Source organism: Typopeltis vanoorti, chromosome 10, assembly GCF_054136105.1.
Source record: "Typopeltis vanoorti isolate ZY-2024b chromosome 10, IOZ_Tvanoo_1.0, whole genome shotgun sequence".
NCBI lineage: Eukaryota > Metazoa > Arthropoda > Arachnida > Uropygi > Thelyphonidae > Typopeltis > Typopeltis vanoorti.
In genome coordinates this window covers 3778832-3794172 of record NC_143558.1, presented here as the reverse complement: position 1 = coordinate 3794172, position 15341 = coordinate 3778832, and the positions used below count along the sequence as shown (strand labels likewise).

Here is a 15341-nt window from a genome sequence, read left to right as displayed (position 1 = left end):
TTATAGTGTGTCTACTATAGTAAAGTTTTTTTAGAAAGTTCATTTGGAAAATTAGCTAAAATTTTCCATATCAGTGTATTTGGGATGCTGACCTGCAGAGATAAAAGAGTTGTCATTCCATTGTATAAAGTCCTGATCAGACCACACTTGGACTATTGTTCTCAAATTTGGTCTCTGCAGGATTTGAAGGGGGATAAATTAACTATGGAAAAGATGCAGAGGCAGATCAGTACTGTACAATGCAGTTATGAAGACAGACTGAGGGAATGTGAACTGGAGAGGTGCTTCCCTCTCTCTTCTTGCCACTTTCTTCTGTAACTCCTGTTTGGTGGTGGTGGTGGTGGTGGGGAGCAGCTGATTATTATTATTATTATTTCGGTAATCTCCTTGGAGTCAACAGACTCATCATGGGAAGCCCATTCAGCAGCAACATGTCTGTCATAATGAGCTTTGAAGTTATTTACACTACCTGCATTCCACACACTAATAACTCTCCATTAAAAAAATCTTCTCCTGACATCTCCTTCACCACATTTTTATACAGCTTCTATGGATAGCCACTTGTTCCTCCCATTGTAACATCACTCTTTTTGTAATTTCTTCTGTATTGATCTCATAACTGGACCTGAACTAACTTAAAGGTCTCTATTGTATATCCTCTTTTCTTCCTATCCTCTAACCTCTGCAATTCCCATTCCCTCAAACACTCTTAATAACTAACACTCCAGAGTCCTAATTTCACTTTGGTCATTCATCTTTGGACCCACTATAACGTTTTCACATCACAATGAAAACTAGGTGACCAAATCTGAGTACACTCCTCCATATCTGATCAATGCCTTATATAGAAACACCACCACCTCCTTATCCCTACATGTCAATGTACTTTTTATCACTAAAAACACACGTATAACCACAGTGATTAGTTTTTAATATGTAAATATTTCATCCCAAGTATCTTGGGACATCCTCAGTACAGTAATTCAAGCAATACTAGGAATAACATACAGTTAGGGCGCATGATTACAATGGAATCTCAATATGTGTGCAGTAACGTGTTATAGAAATAAGTTAAAATATAACTGAAAAAATAAAAATAAAAATAACATATATAAAGAGACTGTTTTACACAATTTTGCATGACAATTTCCCATACTTTAGGAATAGTAACAATGTCGTTGTGATTTAAATTTGGTCTGTGTAGTAGGGCTTCATTATACAGACGTTCATATTTAAATAAAGATCTATGTAAAAGTTTCGACTTTTCCCAATGGATCCTATGATTTGGGTTTTCAACTCCGTGTTGAGAGAGACCAGATTTCTGCGGTTTGAAAAGACGAATGTGGTCGTTTTGTTCCGAGATGCGTTTCTGAACAGATCTACCTGTCTGTCCAAAGTAAGACAAATTGCAGGAGCACGGGATCTCATAAATGCCAGGTAACATCAGAGGTAACATGAGAGTTTGTCCTTAGGAAAAGTTATAGATCTGGTTGATGGGTTTGTAAGTAGTGGCAAAATTGTATTTCTTCATTATTTTTGAGATGTTCGGATATGGGAATTCTATGGGCTTCTTCTTGTCTAGGTTGATGTGTGGGGAAGTGACTGATGATTTTTTGAGTTGTTTTAAAATTATATCCATTTAGTATGGCTGTATTTTTGATTATTTCTAGTTCTTGGTTTAGAGATTCTTCAGAGGAGCAGAATTGTGTGCTGTGGTAACTAGCGATTTAATGATGCCAAATTTCTGAGATGGATGATGAGCGAATAATTATGAATGTAGCAACCTGAAAATGTAGGCTTACGATAGAAGATAGACAGCCGTGGCAATGGAACCATCTTCTTTTCTTGAAGATGTACTTTCACCCTCGCATCAACTTTACGCTAGAAAAAGAATCTACAAAGAGTATCTCCTTTCTGGATTTGCACATTCAAGAAAAGAAGATGGTTCCATCACCACGTCTGTCTATCGTAAGCCTACATTTTCAGGTCGCTACATTCACAATTCTTCCGCTCATCATCCATCTCAGAAATTTGGCATCATTAAATCACTAGTTACCAGAGTACACAATTCTGCTCCTCTGAAGAATCTATAAACCAAGAACTAGAAATAAACAAAAATACAGCCATATTAAATGGATATAATCTTAAAACAACTGAAAAAATTATCAGTCACTTCCCCACACATCAACCTAGACAAGAAGAAGCCCATAGGATTCCCATACCTTATGTCAAAGGCATCTCCGAACGTCTTTCAAAAATTATGAACAAATACAATTTTGCCACTACTTACAAACCCATCAACCAGATCTATAACTTGTTACCTTCTCCTAAGGACAAACTCTCACCTCTGATGTTACCTGGTGTTTATGAGATCCCATGCTCCTGCAATTTGTCTTACTTTGGACAGACAGGTAGATCTGTTGAGAAATGCATCTTGGAACATAAAGACGGCATTCGTCTTTTCAAACCACAGAAATCTGGTCTCTCTCAACACGGAGTTGAAAACCCAAACCATAGGATCCATTGGGAAAAGTCGAAACTTTTACATAGATCTTTATTTAAACATGAACGTCTCTATAAAGAAAGTGCTGAAGCCCTACTACACAGACCAAATTTAAACCACAACGACATTGTTACTATACCTAAAGTATGGGAAATTGTCATGCAAAATTGTGTAAAACTGTCTCTTTATATATGTTATTTTTATTTTTATTTTTTCAGTTATATTTTAACTTATTTCTATAACACGTTACTGCACACATATTGATATTCCATTGTAATCATGCGCCCTAACTGTATGTTATTCCTAGTATTGTTTGAATTACTGTACTGAGGATGTCCCAAGATACTTGGGATGAAATATTTACGTATTAAAAACTAATCACTGTGGCTATATGTGTGTTTTTAGTGATGAATTCACCACAGGTTTCATTATATAAAAATGTACTTTTTATCATAGCAGCAGTACAATGTACAGTCTTTGCAGCACTTGCGATGGGTCCTTGGAACTTCTGTCCACCGTTTACCACCACTCCATATCCCAAACCTCACCCACTTCCTAAAGTACAGCTCCACCAATACAGTACATAGCAGTATATTAATATTAAAAACTGCAACCCTATTCATTTATCTAAACTAAAAGTCTCTTCAAATTTTCCTACAGAGAATTAGCATCAGCACTACTCCTGATAATTCTGCCTAACTTTGAATCATTGGCAAATATTTGAAGATCTCTAGTTAATCCACATGAAATATCATTAACAAAGAAGTTAAATAACTTGCTAGTTTAACTTATTTATTAATGATTTGCTAGTATCTTTCAGAAAGCCAATCTAACCAATCTACTGTTTAATCATATCTTCTGCAGCTTATACATCAATCTGTCATGTAGTAATCTATCAGATGCCTTTACAAAGTTATTATTATTATTAACATATGACCTCCATGGAGACAGAGACTCATTGTAGGAGGTACACATCACACAAAAAGCTCATCCAACTGTGCCCTAAACTGATTCGATGTGTCTACATTCACAACACACTCAGGCAATGTATTTCACTCTCCATGCAAATAACCTTTTCCTCACTCCTCTGCTCACCCCCTCCTTATACAGCTTCCAGGGATGGCCTCTTGTTCTACCTTGTCTCTCATTCTATGAAAAATTTCTTCCATATCAACCTGATAACAACTGCTGACGAACTTATGTCTCAATCATATCCTTCTTTCCTCCTCCTATTCACAAGGTTTTGCAATTTACATTCTTTCAATCTCTCTTTATACTCCACATTCCAAAGACCACTAACCACCTTTCTAACTGATTCTCATCACCATTAAAACCTGGTGACCAAATCTATGCACAATAATCCACGTGAGGCATGATCAGGGCTTCACAACAGAATCATAACCTCTTTTTTTTTCTGCATGCCAAGGTCCTCTGCATCATTGCCATTATCTGATGTGATCACTTCACAATTTGTGCAATGTGATATCTGAATTTCATGTCCTTGCTCTCCACCACTCATAGATCTCTCATCTTCTGTACCTCCTTTAAAGTTTCTGCACCAATAATAATCCTTTTGTCTCTATCCACCAAACTCTACATGCATTCATAACCAATTTATATCATCTTTTGATATCATCTTTGCTATTCACTTTTGTACCGTTTCAAATCCTGGTTTAAGAGCTTTACATTACAGACATACCATCCTCTTAAATTTTTGGTCAGTGTTTTCTCCTCAATACTATATCTCTTCCTTTGAACTTTGAATTTCCATTTATAATCACTCCAGGATCCAATGTTTCCTCTACTTCTTCCAGTATAGTTACACCAAGAGAGTATGTAGTCTCCCATTTGTGGATCACAAATTTCAGAATCTTACATTTAGCTGTATTAAGCTGATATTCCCAGAGGTTTAGGCAGTTGAGTTTGGCAAGTGCAAGAAGAATGATTGTTATTTTAACTGCAGCAGTATAAGTTGAGAAGAGGGAAACTGCATGTAGTAATAAGGGAATGGAATTTCTAGAATTCTTGAGAGACAAATGTCTTGGGCAACATGTAGTAGAAGGAATACAAGGGTCAAGTTTTTAGATTTGGTCATAGCATCAGAAGAGCTGATTATTATTATTATTATTATTATTATTATTATTAAACAAGACCTCATGGAGTCAAAGACTCATCTAGGAGGTCCTTTTATCTCACACACATCTCATCATACCGGGTCTTAAACACATTCAAACTCCTTGCAGACACCACACTCTCAGGCAAGGCATTCCAATCATTCACAACTCTGCACGAAAAAAACCTGCCTCTCACTCCCCTACTCACACCCTCTTTATACAGTTTCCAGGGATGACCTCTGGTTCTCCCCTGATCTCCCACTATTCGCTGTAGAACTTCTCTACCATTGATCCTATAGCAACCCCTTACCAACTTGTAGGTCTCTATCATATCTCCCCTCTTCCTTCTCTCCACTAGTCTCTGCAAATTACATCTTTTCAATCTTTCCTCATACTCGACATTCCAGAGGTCAGAAACTACCTTAGTCAGTCGCCTTTGGACCCTTTCCAACATCTCCTCATCCTTCTGAAAACCAGGTGACCAAATCTGGGCACAATAGTCCATGTGTGGCCTAATCAAAGCCTTATACAATGGAACAAGAATCTCCCTACTTCTACACGTCAGTGTCCTCCTCATCATTCCCAGAAGTCTTTGTGTTGTCTTCACAATTTTGGCGATGTGACCCCTAAATTTTAGATCCTTATCCACTATCACTCCCAGATCTCTTATTTCCTCTACTTCCAACAATATATTCTTACCAAGCATAAATTCTGCATCCCATCTTTGTTTTCCAAATTTTAAAACCTTACATTTTGCAACATTGAACTCACACCCCCATTTGCTTGCCCAAACACTCAATTTATTCAAGTCTTCTTGCAAGGCCACAACATCTTCACTACTCTTTATGGTTCTTCCCAACTTTGCATCATCTGCAAACAACTGAATATCTCCATCCAAATCTTCGCCAATATCATTAATATACAAGTTAAATAGTAATGGCCCTAAAACAGATCCCTGAGGCACTCCACTAGTGACTTTCCTTTTCCTGGATATTGCACCCCCATACACAACTTGTTGATACCTATCAGATAGCCAGTCTCCAATCCAATGCACTAATCTAATATCCAACCCCATCTGCTCTAGTTTGACTGTCAACTTATCATGAGGCACTCTATCAAAAGCTTTTGCGAAATCCAAGTATATTACTGTGTATCCTTCTCCTCTGTCCAAGGAAGCAGTCACTTTATTGTAATAAGTAAGTAGATTACTAAAACACGACCTCCCTTTAGCAAATCCATGCTGTCCATCAAAGATTATACCATTGTTGTCAACCCAACTCTGGATTCTAGCTCTCACAAGCTTCTCCAACAACTTAACCACAACACCCGACACACAGATAGGCCTATAGTTTGATGCTTGAGTTCGATCACCTCCTTTATGAAGTGGCACAATCTTGCCCTCCTTCCACTCTTTAGGGACTTGACCAAGTGCAAGACTCGTATTAAAAAAATATGTCAAGGCAGGTGTCAACTCTCTGGCACATTCCTTCAGAATACGTGGTGATATATTATCAAGTCCCACAGCCTTATTTACATCTAGTTTACTCAACTCCCCAAACACCTCTTGCTCACTTACAGTCAGTCTCTCCTCCCCATCATCAACTGCTCTTAATCTCTCCATGAAGTCACATTCACAAGATTGAAAGATCTTTATGAACTGCTCATTAAGTATCTCCACCACACATTCTGCAACAGCTGTCTTTATACCATTTCCTCCAATCAATGTCATCCTTCCATAATCATTCTTTCTTTTGCTGGCTACATATCGAAAGAACTCCCTAGGATTCTTTTTAGCTTCATTAGCTAACTGCTGTTCATACCTCTCTTTAGCTACTCTCACCAACCAAGTCACTCTCCTTGCCTGGTCTTTGTAGAACTCATGAAATTGGTTACTTCCACTTCTCTTATGCTGCCTCCACAATGCCCTTTTTCTCTGTATTGCATGCTTAATCTCTTTATTCATCCATCTCACACCTAACTTATTTCTTATTTAACCTTCTCACCCGTGGTATACATTTAGACATTGCATCCACTAAATATTTTTTGAAAATCCCCCAAGCTGCATTGATCTCTTTTCCAGCTAACTCCTCATTCCATGCTACACCTGCAAGCTGTCTCCTGAGCTCTTCATAATCACCCCCCTTGTAGTTCCACATATACCCTTTTTTCACAGGGGTCCTTGCACTGCTGGCAACCACCCAAGTAATCACCTCATGGTCACTTTCACCAATTGGTGGATGATTTGATACCTCATTGATAATTACATCCTCCGATGAGATGACCAAATCCATTATAACTGAGATTGCATCTCTGTCCCCAGTTGGAGAGAGAGTGACCATTTGATTTTCACTTGGAAGATGAATAGTATCAAAGAGAAAGGAATGTATGTGGAATTATAAGGCAGGTGATTATAATAGTCTTAGATATCAACTTTGGGCAATTCCATGGAGGGAGAAATTGGAAGGGTGAGATATCATTAGTGCTTGGGAAATTGTGAAGGAATATTTATTAGCTGCAATAGCAAGCTGTATACTACAAGTCAAGAAGAGGACACAATTTGCTGTAAAGTAGATGACAAACAATATCAAACAGGAACTGCAGGTTAAAAAGAAGAGGTTATGGAGGAGATATAAGGAGAGGGATGGACAGTAGATGCATAAAGAATATAAGACTTAGGCCAGAAGAGTGACTAGTGTGGTAAGAAAGACAAACCTGGAATATGAGAAGAGATTGACCCTGAGATCAAAAGAAAATCCCAAGGAATTTTTTAGCTATTTGGCCAGTAGGAAGAGAAATGATTGTGGAATAATGATATTGTTGGATAAAAATGAGAATAAAGTGACTGATGCAAAGGATATAGTGGAGTTGTTCAATGAACACTTTATTGGAGCACTTCATCCTGGAGAAGTAGGTTTTAATACTAGAGGGATAGGGCAGGAACGAGGTTTAGAAGTGCAAAAGGAGAGTGTTTCAAATACTGAGTACTCTAGATGTCAATGAAGCAGTGGGACCGGATGAAATTTTGCCAGAGATTTTGAGAGAATGTGCTAAATAACTGACAGCTCCATTGACATGGCTTATCCATGAAAGTCTGGCCAAGGAAAGTTACCCAAGAAGTGGAAGGAGGATAAGATAGTGCCATTGCATAAGGGTGATAGCAGACTGGAAGTGTCAAATTATAGAGCAGTTTGTGTTTAATCAGTAGTTAAGATCTTGGAGAAATTAGTGAGGGACTATATACAGCATTGAGCAGATGAGGGTAATATTATCTGTGAGAGTCAACATGGATTTATTAAGGGTGCTCTTGCTTTAGTAATATGATTGCCTTTTATAGGCAAGTGACAAAAGCAGTTGATGAGGGAAAGGCATATTCTGTCATTTTTTAAAATTTTACAAAGGCATTTGACATGGTACCACATGATAAGCCAATATTTAAGTTTCAGAACTTGGGTTTAGATGTCAGATGAACTATTCACGATTGGCTATCTGATAGGTATCAGAGAGTTGTGTATGGGGGAGCAATATCAAGGAGGAAGAAGGTTACAAGTGGGGTCCCACAGGGCTCACTACTAGGACCTGTATTGTTTAACCTTTATATCAATGATATTGCCAGTGGATTGCAGGGGGATATTGAGTTGGGTGCAGGTGATGTCAAGTGGAAATATTGCAGATCTGGTGGACCTGAAAGAGAATTTTAAAAAACTAGACAGATGGGCTTATTATTATTATTATTATTATGTGATACTTATAGGGAGTCCAAAGACTCAACGAGGGAGGGCACCTACTCTACAGCTCTCTGTCTCCATCACTCAATCCACCAACCACAATGAAATGCAACTACCATCATCATCTACACTAACGGCATCTACCACCCACCATGACAACCACCACTACTAGTATTTTCAAAGACAATCACAAACATCCATGCCCATGGCGGGATTCGAACCTGCGGCCTTTTGGCCAGAAAGCAGATATGCTAATCACTCGGCCAACCATGGCTGACTGCAAATGAATGGACATGCCATTTTAATTCAGATAAACGTAGAATCTTGAAGTTTGGGATATGTTGATGGCAGGGTGAATACTCTGTTGAAGGAACTACTGGACAATATAGAGAAAATAAGGGATCTGAGGGTGATGATTGATAGAAACCTAAAATTCAGGGAACATATCGCAAAGTGGTGCAGGTATCCCAGAGGATTGCTGCAATACTTGAAGGATGCTAACCTGCTGAGATAAAAGAGTTGTTATTCCATTGTATAAAGCCCTGATTAGTCCACAGTTGGACTATTGTTCTCAAAATTGGTCCCCAGGATTGGATGGGGATAAATTAACTGTGGAAAGGATGTCAAGGTGGTTAACAAAGATGGTATCAGGACTGTACAATGTTAGCTATGAATACAGGCTCAGGGAATGTGGACTGCAGAGTTTGGTAGGAAGAAGGCGAGATGATATGATTATTATTATTATCAACAATATTATTATTATCAACATAACTCCATGGAGTCAGAGATTCATCATTGGAGGTATACAATGATCATCCAACCGCATCTTAAACTGATTCAATGTGTCCAAATGCACAACACACTCAGGCAATGCATTCCACTCACCAACCACCCTCCATGCAAAGAACCTGCTTCTCACTCCTTTGCTCACACCCTCCTTATACAGTTCCCTGCAATTAAACTGTATAAGAAGGGTGTGAGCAAAGGAGTGAGAAGCAGGTTCCTTATACAGTTCCCAGCAATGGCATCTTGTTCTACTCCCCTCTCCCATTCTATGAAAAATCTCTTCCCTGTCTACCTGGTAACAACCCCCTGACCAGCTTATATGTCTCAATCATATCCCCCCCCCCTCTTCCTCCTATTCACGAGCCTCTGCAACTTACATTCTCTCAATCTGTCCTCATACTCCACTTTCTAAAGACCCCTGACTACCTTTGTGAATCTTCTCTGTACCCTTTCCAACATATCCTTGATGCCATGAAAATCTGTTGGCCAAATCTGTGCACAATAATCCATATGAGGCCTGATCAAGGCCTTATACAATGGAATCATAACCTCTCTACTTCTGAATGTCAGGGTTCTCCGCATCATTGCCATTATTCGATGTGATGTCTTCAAAACTTGTGCAATGTGGCCCCTGAATTTCAGGTCCTTGTCCACCATCACTCCTACATCTTTCATCTCCTCTACTTCTGTTAAAGTTTCCCTACCAAGTGTATACTTTGCATCCCATCATTGCTTACCAAATCTCAAAACCTTACACATGTCAGCATTCAACTGACAGTTCCACCTACCTGCCCATTCATGCAATCTATTCAAGTCTTCTTGTAAGGCATTAACATCAGCCTGACTGTGCGCTGTCTCCCCAGTTTTGCATGATCCACAAGAACAGCTGGATATCATTAAACCCGATCCAATATCATTAACATACAACTTGAACAACAACAACCCCAAAACTTATCCCTACAGCACACCAATGGTGATTTCTCTTTAGAGATACTGCATCCCCATTTACAACTTTCTGATACCTATCCGATAGCCAGTCACTGATCCAACACAGAAGTCTGTTATCCAATCCCATCTGTTTCAATTTATTCTATCAAAAGCCTTTGCAAAATCCAAGTATACACAAATGTATATGCATCTCCTCTGTTCAAGGTATTTGTCACCTTGTTATAGTACATAAGTAAGTTAGTGAAACATGATCTCCCCTTAATAAACCCATGCTGATAACCACAGAGAATACTGCTGTTATCAACCCATTTCTGTATCCTACTTCTCACCAATCTCTTCAAAACCTTCACCACAACTCCAGATATACAGATTAGCCTATAATATGAAGCTACAGCCTTATCACTGCCTTTATGCAGTGGAACAATTTTACCCTCCTTCCACTCCCTTGGAACCTGTGCTGTTGCAAAACTCTGATTAAACAGGTATGCCAATGCTACTGCCAGTTCCCTGGAACATTTCCTTAAGATGCGTGGTGATGTGTCATCAAATCCTATCACCTTATTAACATCAAGGTTATTTATTTCCTCAAATACCTCCTGCTGACTCACAATTAAGCTATCCTCTCCTATGTCCTCTACACTTAAGTTTCTCATGATTCCACCCTGATCAGGATGAAACGCACACACTTATAGAATGGTCACTGCTGCAGAAGACATTGTTGAGGTATTCAGTGATCAATTTATGCAGAAATAAGAGGGTTAACATTCCGTTGTATAAGTCTCTGATCAGACCACACTTGGACTATTGTTCTCAGATTTGGTCCCCAGGATTTGAAGGGGATAAATTAACTGTGGAAAGGATACAAAAGATGGATGACAAAGATGGTTTCAGGACTGTACAAGCATAGTTATGAGGATCGGCTGAGGGAATGTGGGCTGCAGAGTTTGGTGGATAGAAGAAGGAGATGTGATATGATTGAGACTTTTAAACTGCTGAGAGGTGGTTACAGGGTTGACACTGGAGAGTTCTTTCGCTTGGTTGAACAGTGGGAAGGAGTGATGACAAGAGGCCATCCCTGGAAGTTACGAAAGGAAACTGTGAGCAAGAGGGTAAGGAGTGGTTTCTTTGCGTGGAGGGTGGTTGAACCATGGAATGCATTGCCTGATGGAATGGTGGGAGTGAGAACGGTCAATGAGTTTAAAGAGTGGTATGATAGACTTTGTGTTTCTTGGGGGGGGGGGGGGAACCTCCCATCGATGAGTCTTGACAGACTTTATGCTCTTAGGAAGGACCTCCCCACGATGAGTCTTTTGACTCCATGGAGGCCTGAATAATAATAATAATAATGATCATTCTTCCTTCTACTTGCCACATATCTAAAAAAACTCTCTAGGGTTTTTCTTAGCCTGATTTGCCAATTTCTGCTCATACTCTACTTTTGTTTTCCTTACTAACTGAGTCACTCTCCTAGCATGTTCTTTATATTTTTCATGTGACTGATTACTTAAGTGGTGCTTAAGGGTCAAAGCTGTATAACTGAGAGGAGACCTTCACATAGCCTTTAAAGGAATGTGGAGAATAGACCAGGGCTTCTGACCTAATGTCCAATCTTCACTTTCTCGTGGTGCACCCTGTTGGGTATCTACTTGGATACTGAACAAACGAGGATGGGCTGGCAATTTGGGATTTAGCCGACCAAATTGTATTCTTATTGGTTAAACCAAAATAAAGAAAAATCATCATCATCATCCTGTACACCCCTTGAGGGTACATGGCAGGAATTTGATGATGATGATGATGTGACTGATTACCATTATTCATCTTGTACTTCCTCCAGAGTACTTTCTTTTTCTAGATTTCATGCTTAAGCTCCACATTCATCTATTTTACACCTACCTTATTCAGCCTTTCTTCCTTTGGGATACGTTCGTACATTGATGCTGTTATATATTTCTTTGTAAGTTCTCATGCAGCATTTATTTCCTTACCGCTCAACTCCTCGTTCCATTTTATAGCTCGAAGTTGTCTCCTAAGCTTGTCATAATCATCAGCCTTATAATTCCACATATATCCTTTCCTCACAAAAGCCTGCATATGACTAGCCACAATAGAGGTGATTATTCATGATAACTTTCACCAACTGGAGGAAAATGTGAAACCCATTTAACAATTACATCCTCTGATGAAATGATGAGATCTAGAACTCTTGATCCTCGCGTACCTTCCTTACGTGCCTGAGATAGTTATCTCCCAAGAACTCGAGAAATTCACTTTGATTATTCCCAAATGCTAACTCTTCATTCCAATCTATACCGCCATAATTAAAATGACCCCATAATAATTATCCTTCCTTTGTTCACTAATCCAAGTTGTTTATACATTTCTTCATCACCACCTTCCGCATTCCCAGGCCTATAGCAACATCCAACTAAATATGTCTTCCTCTCAACCTCCACATTATACCACACTGCCTCATAACCATTGCCACTATTTCCCCCTTTTATGTCTACCTTATGTGGACTTAATTCCCCTTCTATCATCAGCAGCACTCCCCTTCCCTTCCTGCCCTTTCTATCCTCATGAAAAATACTGTACTCTTCCATTTCTATTCTTGTTACGATATGATCTTCATTCAATCATGTTTCACTTATTCCAATGATTTGGGGGCGAATAAACTCAGTCACTGAAATCATTTCATCCCCTTTATTTCTGATACTTCTGGCATTTGTGAACAAACACAACAGTTCATTTTTAGGTCTATAGCCAGTCCTATAAAAGTTATATGTTGGTTGTGATATCCCCACTACACTTGTCAAATCACCTTTATCACCGCTTACCATATATACCTGCTCAGTCTCCACTTCTCCACCCACATAGCAATATACTTCATCTTCATACAGAAATTCAGTGCCACTTTCAACATTCACTCCCTCTATGCCATGTCTCCCTGCCCATCTGAGCTTACACCGTTTCCCTGTTCCTCTTGTATTCCCGTTCTCTCTTCCTCTCTGACACTACTACTGTTTCCACTGCCAAACACTGCTGTCTCTTCAGTACCACTCTCCTGATTTTTCTCTTCATCTCTTCCTTCTGATATCTGGAATGCATCACACACTGTACTTCCACACATTATATTTTCATCCAGCAACACTTTCTCCAGCACACTCACTCCAAAACCATTTAAATGCAACCCATCATGTGCCTGTATAATTTCATTCTTCCCTCAAACACATGCCATACATCCACAAACTCCACTCCCTTCTCCACACACATCTCCGCCAACACACTGTTGATGATTTTGGCTCTCCGTCGCAACTCATCATCATCATCATCATACCTAGGTAACACATCGACAACCTTTCCTACTACACTGTTATCTTTCACTCTTCTCAATAGCCTCCTGATATTTGTCCTCACATCCTTCTTATGTCCAGTTAGATCATTTGTTCCCCACAATCACAACTAATCCTCTCGCTGGTTTCTTCTTCATGTCCAACACCTTAATTATCATACTCATTCTCCCACCCAGATAGCAGACCTTATGGACTCTGTCAGTAACTAGCCCTCTAATAATGGAGTCTCCACATACTGCTATCCTGGAATCACTCGTCACTTCTTTTACTCTTTGTTCTTTCATTCTGATTTCTTGCATACTTTCATTAATTTCCTCTAGACGCCTAACATCACTCAACATATTCTTCATTTCATTTTTCATTTCCAATATCTGTTTCATTAACTCTTGCATTCCAACAGCTTCATTCTCCATCTCACTACCTCTCGTATTAAGACTTTTAAACTTTTGAGAAGTGGTAGCAGGGTTGATACTGGGGAGTTCTTTCACTTCGTGGAACAGGGAGAAGGAACAAGGTCAAGGGGCCATCCCTAGAAGTTAAGAAAGGAAGCTGTGAGCAAGAGGATGGGAGCGGTTTCTTTGCATGGAGGGTGGTTGAACTGTGGAATGCATTGCCTGATAGAGTGGTGAGAGTACAAAAGGTCAATGAGTTCAAGAAGTGGTATGATAGACTTTGTTTTTTCTAAGATGCCTCCCCCCCCCCCCAAGATGAGTCAAAAGACTCATCTTGGGAGAGATTTCATATTATCTCCATGGAGACCTGAATCATAATAATAATAATAATAATTTCCCCACCTTATCAAATTATTCAAATCATTGTGAAAAGCCATAAACATCAGCATTATTAGTAATAACCTTCATAAGCTTCACCTCATCTGAAAAGAGTGTACTGAGCCTTGTGTCACTCCACTTGTAATCTTTTTTTGCACTCTGATACTGCTCCCTTTCAGATCTATAAAGCCCATTTCCAGTTTAATCTACTAATCTAATATCCAAACCCATGTACTGTAACATAAATATCAACAAATCATGTAGCATTTTATCAAATACCTTTGTAAAATTCAGAAACATAACAGTTAATTATTATTATTATTATTATTCAGGCCTCCATGGAGTCAAAAGACTCATCGTGGGAGGTCCTTCCTAAGAACATAAAGTCTGTCAAGACTCAACGAGGGGAGGTCCCCGTAAGAAACACAAAGTCTATCATACCACTCCTTAAACTCATTGACCGTTCTCGCTCTCACCACTCCCAAATTATAATTGATATTTATGAGATTACCAGAAAATGATCTGAATATACTTGTATGTCATAAAAAAATGTTCTATCTCGTAATTGTGGAGATAAGTTTTGTTACTGATTTTTTTTGTTTGTTTTTGTTAGTGATTATACAGTCTATTATTGATCCTCTGGCACTCTACATGTATTTATGAATTTCAGAAAATTTGTTTGTGATATTTAATTCATATTATGGAGGAAATTTTCACAGTTTACTACCATTTTGATTTAAATGTTGTTCTTCATATCCATCTACAATATGTGGTGTGCTCTGGTTCCCATCTCCTGTAAATATCAAATAATCATTCTATTACAAGATCTCAGAAACATTTTTATATCATTGCAAAATATTACACTTTCATCTATTTTTTCATTTTTCGAGAGCATGTATTCCCATTACCATACATTTTTTTTCTCTTTTAACTCTCTTTCAAGTTCTGTTTCATTTTTAGCTAAGCCCTTTATCTTTTTCTTTCTTCTAGAGCATGTATTCCCATTACCATATTTATCTTTTTCTTTTCTAACATTACAAGTAGCAACATTAATAATAAATTGAAATGTATAATACTTTATAATATCGATTTAACTAAATTGACATGATGAAGTATAGTTATGCTAGATTATTTAGAAGTGA

General features: G+C 38.6%; 1 protein-coding gene across 1 annotated transcript in view; it reads left to right on the top strand.

Moving 5' to 3' along the window:
• Nucleotides 1–15341, top strand: part of LOC150102136 (5'-3' exonuclease PLD3-like) — a 181081-nt gene that overhangs the window by 129830 nt on the left and 35910 nt on the right. The gene's annotated exons all lie outside the window — the stretch shown is intronic.